The sequence below is a fragment of the Zingiber officinale genome, chromosome 7B (assembly GCF_018446385.1).
Source record: "Zingiber officinale cultivar Zhangliang chromosome 7B, Zo_v1.1, whole genome shotgun sequence".
Taxonomy (NCBI): Eukaryota; Viridiplantae; Streptophyta; class Magnoliopsida; order Zingiberales; family Zingiberaceae; genus Zingiber; species Zingiber officinale.
Window position 1 is genome coordinate 115,989,290 of NC_055999.1, and position 11,677 is coordinate 116,000,966.

Consider the following 11,677-nt stretch of genomic DNA (forward strand, 5'->3'; position numbering starts at 1 on the left):
TTGAAGGCCGGCAAGAGGGGAGGGGTGAATTGCCCTACAAAATAAAACTCGAACCTTTCTCGGATTTCAACTATATAATTAACACTTGTAATAAATAAATAAAAGAGACAAAGTAAAGAAAAATAGACACCAGAGTTTTACTTGGTTTGCAATCAGGGGATTGCTAATCCAAGGAATGTAAGCGCACTATCTGATTCTCCTCTGTGCGGAGTAGCCTCTTTACAACGTTGACAGCACAAATGAAAAGAACAGAATTGGAAGCACAGAAAGAATTGATTACAAGTTCGTTGCTTTCAATGTACGGATCAGTACTTTATTTATAGTACTGGTTCGGGCGCCTGGAAGGGATTCCGGGCGCCCCCGGGGGGATAAATTTTATCCCCCAATGGTCAGCTCGCGATCAGCTTCGATCGGGTCAAAATGAACCCCCAGGCGCCCGGAATTGATCCGGGGGCCCGGACCTGTCAAGTCAACAAAGTTGACTCTGGTCCAGGCTCTCTGTTCCGGTTCAGCTCGTCTTAGTTCGGCTCGTCTTGGTCCGGGTCTGTTCGCTCCGGCTCCGCTAGTTTGGGTGATCTCGGCCTTCCGGAATAGGGCTCACCCGAACCCATGTTCCGGCCTTCTCCTCGAGCAGCCTTCCTTCCCGGTTTCTCGTCTCTCGAGCGTCGCGCACGCTCTTCTCGTCCATCGGTGTACTCTTCCACGGACACCTCGTCCCTCGGACGCACCGAGCTCGTCGGCTCTCTCCCGTGCCGTCCTTCTCGCTAGCCGCGTCTTCCGCTCAACTTCCTGTGTTCCTAAGCTTCTGCACACTTAGACACAAGGGTTAAACAAACGCAGGACCTAACTTAGCTTGTTTGATCACATCAAAATACCTTGGGGTTCCAACAATCTCCCCCTTTTTGATGTGAGCAACCCAAGTTAAGTTAGGGTAAACATATGCAATAAGAACAATTTATATTCAAATAAGTCCAAGTATTTTTCAAATGAAAAAATTATATAACCTCCCCCTAGACTTAACATACTTCTCCCCCTTTGATCACATAAAAATTGGGGTTATAAATAAGTCTAAGGTAAATTCAAACATTTTTCATAATTTTTGAATTGGGGTTATAAAAATTGGGGTTATACTTCTCCCCCTAGACTCTTCAGAATTTTTCTTTCGAGAAAAATTTAAGTAAAACATTTTTCAAAAAAAAAATTCTAAGTTAATATTCATAATAAACAATTCTAAGTCAATTTTAAGAAAAATTATAAGGCAATATTATAAAAAAAATTCTAAGTTAATATTCATAAGAAACAATTCTAAGTCAATTTTAAGAAAAATTATAAGGCAATATTATCAAAAAAAAATTCTAAGATAACTTTCATATAAAAAAAATTTCTAAGTCATTTTTTATAAAAATTTCTAAGATAATAAAAAATTTCTAAGTCAAGTTAAAAATTTTACCTATTTTCTAACACAAATTGAATAACTCTTTTAAAGCATTAAGTAATTTAAATTAATGCTTTTTTAGTTAGTCAATTAAACTTTTCATTTCTATACTTGGCTTCCAGGTCGTGGCGAGGCACTAGGCCTTCTTGGTTATTGAAGCAACAATCACTTCCTTTGACAAAACCTCATAATGAAATTAGTTGTTTAATTTCCTTGCTGAAAATGCTAAGTCTGACTTTAATTTTAAATTAAACAGGTTTTTGGAACCCAGTAGAGGTTCCTACCTACAGGATTAACCAAGTATTTTCTAGGTATATAAATTTTTGATATATTTCTAATTTGACTTTGATGAAATCTATAATACCAATTTAAACCTCTATAATTTCTAAAAGTAGAAATATTTGAACCATTAGATTTTTTCAATCTTTCTATTTCTTCTTTTAGCTTTTCATTTTCAATTTTCAATTTTTCAAAATCCTCTATAAGACACGATTTTGCCAAAATTCTCTTTGTTTCTAAAATTTCATTTTCTAATTTGGCATTTTTATTTTATAATTTGTACATGGATTTAGTCATTGCCTTAATACCAAAGTAAAGTTCATCAGGGGGTAAGAGGCATACCTCACTTACCATATCAGACTTAAAGCCTGAATCTCCCTTGCTTTGCTACTTCCATCTGAGGTCGCACCCCCTTCATCGATGCTGGGTTCTGATGTACTTTGTCCTTCGTAGCTTGCCATCAGTGCTATCCCGGCATATTCTTGAGCTTCTGATTCGGATGAAGAAGTGTCGTCCCAAGTTGCTTTTAGGTTGTATTTCTTGGGAGTCTTCATTTTGACCTTCTTGAGTTATGGGCAGTCTTCCCTTAGGTGTCCCTCCTTCTGACACTGGTAGCACCGTACCTTTCTTCTACCTTTTTGATTCTTTTTATTCTGTATTTTAAATTTATTAGATCTAAAAAACTTTTTAAAGTTTCTTACCATGTACGCTTCTTGATCGTCTTCGGAGTCTGACTCAGGTTCATCCTTGTTGGTTGCGTTCAGCGCCATAGTCTGGGTTGTGTCCTTTGATATCTCTGCATATCTAGTTTCGTATAATTCAAGGGTAGAAAACAACTCTTCTAAAGTACTTACCTCCAGGTCTTTTGAGATGTAGTAAGCATCGACGATTGATGTCCACTCCGGAGTTCTTGGGAACGCGTTGAGCGCGTAGCGTATAGTGTCTCGGTTTGTTACCGTTTCACCAAGGTTTTCGAGACCAGTAACTAGTTCTTTTACCTTTGCATGTAGACCGGCTATTTTCTCACCTTTCTCCAGACGGATATTCATCAGTTTGTTGCGGAGGATGTCCCTTCTAGCGAGCTTTGCTTCGGACGTGCCTTCATGGAGTTCCAAGAACTTCTCCCAAAGTTCTTTAGCAGATAAATAGTTTCCGATGCGGTTGACCTCTTGAGGCGGTAACACGCTCAGCAGGTGATGTTCACGGACTTGACTTGATTGATTACACCAATTCTCAACGGTTCTTTCAATCTTTATTTACTCACATAGCTAAATCTCCACATCTCGAATTTCAAAGGATCAGAGGATTAGATTCTCCTTTCGATTCATTCCCAAATTCTTGCGAGATACGAATCTGGTGCTTTTGGCATCGAGAACATATTTACAAAGTAGGCCCAACTTGTTGGTCCCTTTGGAGGCCGGCAAGAGGAGAGGGGTGAATTGCCCTACAAAATAAAACTCGAACCTTTCTCGGATTTCAACTATATAATTAACACTTGTAATAAATAAATAAAAGAGACTAAGTAAAGAAAAATAGACACCAGAGTTTTACTTGGTTTGCAATCAGGGGATTGCTAATCCAAGGAATGTAAGCGCACTATCTGATTCTCCTCTGGGCGGAGTAGCCTCTTTACAACGTTGACAGCACAAATGAAAAGAACAGAATTGGAAACACAGAAAGAATTGATTACAAGTTCGTTGCTTTCAATGTACGGATCAGTACTTTATTTATAGTACTGGTCCGGGCGCCTGGAAGGGGTTCCGGGCGCCCCCGGGGGGATAAATTTTATCCTCCAACGGTCAGCTCGCGATCAGCTTCGATCTAGTCAAAATGAACCCTCGGGCGCCCGGAATGGTTCCGGGCGCCCGGACTTGTCAAGTCAACAAAGTTGACTCTGGTCCAGGCTCTCTGCTCCGGTTCAGCTCGTCTCAGTTCGGCTCGTCTTGGTCCGGGTCTGTTCGCTCCGGCTCCGCTAGTTTGGGTGATCTCGGCCTTCCGGAATAGGGCTCACCCGAACCCATGTTCCGGCCTTCTCCTCGAGCAGCCTTCCTTCCCGGTTTCTCGTCCCTCGAGCGTCGCGCACGCTCTTCTCGTCCACCGGTGTACTCTTCCACGGACACCTCGTCCCTCGGACGCACCGAGCCCGTCGGCTCTCTCCCGTGTCGTCCTTCTCGCTAGCCGCGTCTTCCGCTCGACTTCCTGTGTTCCTAAGCTCCTGCACACTTAGACACAAGGGTTAAACAAATGCAGGACCTAACTTAGCTTGTTTGATCACATCAAAATACCTTGGGGTTCCAACAGTATGAAGCAAGGGGATTATTTAGGGGTGCTAAGATTGTGACTTTGTGTTCATCAGTGTCTCACCTATTCTTTGCAGATGATAGACTGGTGTTTTTCAAGGAGCTTATGGAGGAAGGAGCATAGGTCAAGGAATGTCTCTCACTATATGAGAGGGCATCCGAGGAACTCAGTTATAATTCTAGCCCAGCTCTTATGGACACGATTAAGACTGTCTTGACTATTCATGTAGTACATCAGCATGATGTACTTACCTATGGTGTCATTGGGAAGTAAAAAAAACTTTTGTTTAAATATCTAGTTTAAAGAATGGTGAACAGATCTAGGGATGGAGTTATAAGTGGTTATCAATAGGAGAAAAAGAGGTGTTGATCAAGTTAGTCGTACAAGCAATCCCCATATTTGCAATGTCATGCTTCAAACTACCTACCCTAGTGTGTGTGGATATTGAAAAAGAATATATGAACTTCTTGTAAGAACCAAATAAGGGTAAGCAAAAAATGCATGAGAGATCTTGGGATTTTCTATGTCAGCCAAAGGGTCAAGGTGGCCTGGGTTTCAAAAAATTGACTGAATTCATTTGAGCCTTGTTAACTAAATAGTGATAGTGCCTCATCTACTTCCTAGATTCATTAACTGCCCGAGTGCTCAAAGGAAAATACTTCAGACACGGGTCAATCTTGGATGCTGGATTGGAGAGTAATCCTTCTTATATATGGAGATCAATCATTTGGAGTAAAGAAATCTTGGTGTGTGGGTTGTTATGGCGAGTTGGGGATGGAAAATCTATTAAAATATTTGAGGACAACTGGATTCCTACCATCCAATCAAAAATCGATAGGCTGATGGTTCCTTGGGAAAATGAGGATACTATGAGTGCATTAATAAAGAAAGGAGCGTGGGATGCAGATTTGATCTCAACCAGTTTTAACCTATATATCGCTGACAAAATCCTGAAGGTTCGAATCTCTGAAGCAGGAGTGCATGATTCACTTTTCTAGAGGTTCCAGACCAAGAGTAAGTATATGGTGTGTGATGGGTGTCGTCTCCAATGTGGGTTGTTTTCCCTTCTGAGCACCAATCGAAATATCCCATCAAATTTTAGTGGTCATTTAAATGGGGTCTTTCTGTTCCACCTAAGGTCCGATTATTCTGGTAGAGTATTTCTGATGATTGTATCCCCACTAATCAAAATCTTTTTCAACATCATGTCCCGATTAATGAATCTTGATATCTGTATAGTTATCCTATGGATTCAACCTAGCATGTTATTTTCTTCTGTGTTACAATAAAACACCTATGGAAGAACACTTGTTTTGCCCATATTTTTAAGAGGGTCAAATAGACTAGCACTTTAGAGGTTGCATGTGGTTGAAAGAACAAATATCCAAAGAGGAGTTTGAGTGCATTGCAATCCACATATGGGCAGTCTAGAAAGAAAAACAAAACTTTCTCTATGGGGATAGGAGGAAATTGATGGTAAAAAATATATTTTGGAGCTCTACAATGCTTGATGATTTTTAAAAGGCCTGGATAAAAGAGAAAATTGCTTCTTAGGCTAAGAAGGATAATTTGGAGAAGATGTGGAAGCCACCAGGTTCATGCGCCTTCAAGCTCAATATAGATGCAGTTGTGTTTGAGGACCAACATCAATATAGCATTGGTGGGGTTGTTTGAGACTCTCAAGTTTGTTTATTGTTGACATTTGGAAAACAAATCAATCAACCTATCTCGATAATGCATAGTGAGCTTCTGGTGATCCAGAAAGGGATCAAGCTTCTGTATAAGAAAAGTCTTCAAGATATACAAGTGGCATCAGATTCTCTGTTACTAGTGCAGGTAGTCACAACCAAGCAAGAGGATCTTGGCTACATTGGATTATGCGCAGTAAAAATCAAAAAGCGCATTCAGACACCTATTATTTTAGAGTTTATTCATGTGCGTAGCTTGGCTAATACAGTAACTCATAACTTGATGCATTTTATTTTTTCTTCTCCTTCATCCTTTGTGTGGATGAATGGTGAATTTCCTTCATGGTTGGTTAAGCTTGTAATGGGTGATTCTTTGCAACAAGATTACGAGTCTTTACCGTGTGTGTGTATATATATAATCATTTAAAACTAAAAAAAAAATCTAATAAATTTTATAGTAAACTAAAAGTTGATTATATTATTAGAAAAAATAAAATATTTGAAAATATTTAATGCTTACTAATTTAATTCATCAAATATTAATATTCATGAAATCAAATAGGATTGTAAATGTGTCAAGTCGGGTTAAATTTTATGATGTTCAATTTTATTTAATAAGATAATCAAACTAAACTAAGTTAAATTTAAAATGAACTAAGTTATTGAAATAGTTATTTAAGTTTAATTTATTTTTTTTATGAACTTAAACTTAGTTCAAGTTTGTCTTGAAATGTGATTTATTTAGATTATATCAACCTCTCAATTAAATGTTATTTGATTATTTAAAATTTTTTACATTTTTGCCCTTGGGATTACGGTGCAGCGATAAGGCATTCCAACGGCTAACCAGACATCTAAAGTTTGATTCTCAAATACGGTGCACTGCAGGAATGATTTTCCTACAGTGGGATGATAGACCTAAGAACATTGGTCATTGGATGTTGAACTGCGAGTACTTCTTGATTTTTTCCGATGGCCGGTAGAAAAATTTTGTGGGGTCAAACCAATTACCTCTAGGATTAGTTGGTTTAAAAAGTTAGATATCTGTATTACTAAAAAAAAATATTTTTAAGTTTGTTTGATTGACAATTGAGTTTGACAATACAAGTTTATTTGTTGATTTAAAACAATATTTATTGATGAATACGATTCATAAATTTTATTCATGAATATTATGCACAAATAATTCACAATCTCTATTCATTGAAGCAAAGGTAAAGTCGTCACCCTAGCGGTCCCTCCAGGGCAGCCTCACACTTTCTGGAATTGGATAAATCACGGGGGGCATTTGCTCTAGTACAAATAGGAGAGGTCATACACTCAGTGAGACATTTTGCATCTGTTGAAAATTGACCCCAATGTTTATTGGAGCAACCATTCATACAAATATCAATTGTGTCAATGCCACAAACTCTATTCATGAACATTAATAAATTGAATTCATTAGAGCAAAAGATGATATCGCTCGCCTTAAACGGTCCAGTATCATTGGCTCCATGGTAAAATACAAGTATGTAAATCAAGAGGGGTATTTTGCTCTAGAACAGCAATCTGTTACATAGGGATAATAAGCTGAATATATATATGTTCCTATCTGCGGTCGGTGAATATTGATCGTCAATGAGGTGGCTTATTGTAGATTGCAAGAAGATCTCGGGAGGAAGTTCGAAACAGTGAGCAAACCTGTCACGCCAAAGAGGACAAGGGAAGAGAAAAACGTCAGTAGACAAGCCAGGTAGGGATCCCCAGCGTAGTCATTTTGACGCTCAAGTCAAATGAGGAGGCTCAACAGTGATGATACAAGACAGTGTACTGGTGTAATTGACCTCTAGGATTTTGATATTTTTTTGATAATATGTTTAATGGAGCTTGGTAAAGATTGACCTAGTCAAGTGTGAAGTCTAGTAGGTTAATGTTGACTAGATGATTGGCAAGTGGTGAGTAGTCTACAAAATGATTACTAGAAAGTCCAAGCAGGTCAAGGCGACATGATATTTGCAAAAGAAAATCTTAAGGAAAGATAATTCTAGGTATCTAAGGGGAGATAGCCCTAGGTACCTAGGGGGAAGTAACCTTAGGTAATGAGAAGTCTTTGAGGAGTGAACTCAAAGTAAAAGTCTTAGTAAATGAAACTAGGTCCTAGTGAGTGAAGGTAGGTGATGAAAGTCCCGGTGAGTGAAGTCAAACAATAGAAAATCTTAGACAAAGGTAACCTTAGGTAATGAGAAGCCTTGGAGGAGTGGACTCCAAACATATGTGACTGAACGCATGGTCAACCAGACCATCAAATTTTAGTAAACCTATGTATAGTTTTACTAACACTATTTTGTATTACAATTATTTTTTGTTGTACTAATTTAGTATTGCAGAAAAAATTTTAATGGATCAGTCTACTTGATATTGAGCAGAAAAAGTTCAAACTGATTTGGAGGACCAAATATTTGACAGGTGAGTAAGGTAGGCTCCTGGAGGAAGTGCAGTGCAGTCATATCCCTGTAGGGACAATCCTTAAGTACTGATCCAACTAAAGAGACTAAATGAGATTTCTAAGTTGAGATTAAGACAATTATTACTGTCTCATTCATGCATACTATATTTGCATTAACCTTGCTCTGCATGTTTATATTCTAACTCTATTTTACAGGGTAATTATTGTTTATGTTACTAACACTATTTTGTAGAAAATGAGGTTTCATCGATGGAACAAATCTGTTCAGTCGACAGATCGATAAATATCATAATAGTGAAATTCGAATCAGAGCACAAAAGGAAAAAGTTATTCAGTCAACAGATAAAGTCTGATCAATCGACGAAACAACGTGATGTCAGGGATTGGGCATATTAGATTTGAGCAAACAGGGAAAAACAAAGTTCATTTGAAGGAAAGACTATGTTCCATCGACGGAACAATGAGATTTTCATGATCGAACTAATTGAATCACGACAAATAAGGAAGGAACAGAGAATCGACCGATAGATAGAGTGATCAGTCGACAGATCGATTCAGTCGATGGAACCTCTTATCAGTCGACGGATCAAGATCTATAAAAGAAGCCCTCAAGCTCCAAGCTAGATGGAACTTTCGTCTTCTAATTTTTTACTACGCTCGTTCAGTGTTTCTATAAGTTGTGACTACTATGACGTCGGGAGGCTTCCGACAACCTACGCTTCATCTTGTTTTCATTTATTGTCGATATACTTTATTTCACTTGCATATTGTATTCATTGTAATACTAATTATCATTTAGTGGATTATCCAATGAAAGTGAGAAAAGATTACGAGTGTTGGAGTAGAAATCGACTGTGCTCCTTACTAAGTAAAAAAGAAACGTGCCCTTTATTTTTCTTTCTTTGATTTATTCCGCTGCATCCTCTAGTTTTATGAAAGAAACGAAAAAATTTTAAAGCTATGAGATTCACCCCCCCCCCTCTCTCTCTCTCCTCTCTCATACTCTTATGATCCAACACAATGATGGAAAACAGTGGACAGAGATGGAAGAGCTTACCAGTGTGAAAGACCTCAAATATATGTAGTATTGTGTTCCTTTAGCACGAATAACAATAACAAAACAAGTTACTAAAATAAGACCAACTATACTGATAGTTTGCCATCTTTTTCTAATTATACCAATTGATTCTGCACTTGGAGGATTCAAACCTCTACTGTACGGGTTGCACAGAGCCTTTCCCAGTGATTCCCTGATAATGGGTACATATCGTTAAAAGAATTATCAAGTTCATAGGTTATTGATTATCAATAATGATGGGTCTTTCAGGGTTTATAGTCCTTGATGGACCCTAGTGGTGTATCTATGACGATCTTAATGATATCCGACTGGACCTTCGACCTGAGTAGGTCCAGTTGGATATACGTAGGGGCGTTGAGTATTTGAGCGATTAACCTTTGTTGTTTCAATCCATCTTCTTGATTATGAAGTCTGGTTGAACCTTGAAGAGGGATGCCAAGTATATCAAACCCTTGAGCCAACCAACGAAGTCAGTTCATTTAGAACTATAATGGGAAATGTCCGTTAGAAATCTCTTAGGAGAACCAACCCGGCGGTCTCCGAGTGGCTTCTTACAAGTGCTCGGACATGCTCCTAAGAATCGTACTCGACCGCTCAAGTTAACCACCTTGGGACTTTGACCGTCACATCTCTCGGGAGTCTGACCGCCATATCTCTCGAGATTTGATACTCTCGGTGAGGATCCCATCCTATCCGCCGAGTGCGTGTATATATATATATATATATATATATATATATATATATATATAGAGAGAGAGAGAGAGAGAGAGAGAGAGAGAGAGAGGAATGTTAATTTGCACATTCGTTCGGTGTACACTCCTGGATGACTCTTACAACTTCGGACATCTCGAGCGCCGGAGTTATGAGGGTCATCAAAGAGTGTACATAGAACTGATGTAACATTATATTTTATATAGATAGATAGAGAAAAAGAGAGAGGAGAATGTTAGCCTGCACACTTATTCGATGTACATTTTTGGACGGCTCTTATAACTCCAAGTACCCCTGAGTGCCCGGAGTCGTGAAAGTCACTCGGGAGTATGCACTGGACAGATATATAGACTAATATCATATATATATATATATATAATCCTGATATGTTGCGCGCCGCACAGTGCGCGACTGTGCGTGCGCAGCATATCAGATTTTTTTAATTTTTTTTTTCGATTTTGAATTAAAAAAATTAATAATTCCTTAGATAAATTCATAATACATAAATATATCACCTAAACATATTACAATACTCTATAAATATTTAAATTTATTTCATTTTAAAATTTTGTTTTTATTAAACACTATAATCCAACTGGGAAGCCTAAACCCTAGAGGTAAAATCTTAAAAAAAAAAAAAAAGCTTAAAAATTATAACTCAATTGAAAAGCATGAATCTAAAATAAAATCTTAAAAAAATATTTTAATTAATTTTTTTAATTCAAATTTTATAATAATAATAATAATAATAATAATAAAACATACGATATATTATTGTTTTTAGTTTTTAATTTTTTTAAAAAATTAATATTTTCTTATATAAATCCTTAATCATGAATATATCCCTTAAACATATTTCAATACTCCGTAAATACTTAAATTTATTTTATTTTTAATTTTTCTTTTTACTAAATACTATAATCCAATTGAAAAATCTGAACCCTAGAGATAAAATCTTAAAAATAAAGTTATCTTACAAATTATAACCCAATTGAGAATCATCAATCCTAAAATAAAATTTTTAAAAAAATATTTTAATTATTTTTTAATTTAAAATTTAAAAAAAAAAAAACAAAGCTGATATCCTGCGGGACGGGCCCAGTCACGTACTGTGCGCGTCGCGCAGGATATCAGATTCGTATATACATATATATATATATATATATATATATATATATATATATATATATATATATATATATATATATATATATTCAATATTGATCATTTAATTTAACTTACAAATGATGGATTCATTTAGAGTTGAATGACATGGGTTTGGGACTGAAATGCAAAGGTTTGATACTGTAATTGCATTTAAATATTTTTTCAAAAAAATTAAAATATAAAAGTTTAATCATAATTGTAACTGGAAGGATAACTACCGTTTCAAACTGTGAATCATAATAGATTTTCGTAGTTAAGGATTAAAATTTTTTGAACGATCGAATCATCAATTCTAAATCCTTAAACTATAGAACTGTTAAATTATTAATTCCAAATGTTATTGAATATCTTCTCCTTGAGATTGCTTGGCGATTATCATTAGCTCCTCAAAATCAAATTAATTTGTTTACGACGGCGTCGCCATTTAACCAAATTCGTCATGCGATTCATTCTCCACGGCAAGGCATCAAAGGATAACAGGTCGGCAAAGGATGCGAGAATCGGGTCAGGCAACAAAGAGACTTGGGTCTAGTCAGTCGGGCTAGAGTCTCCTTCGACTAGACTTGAGT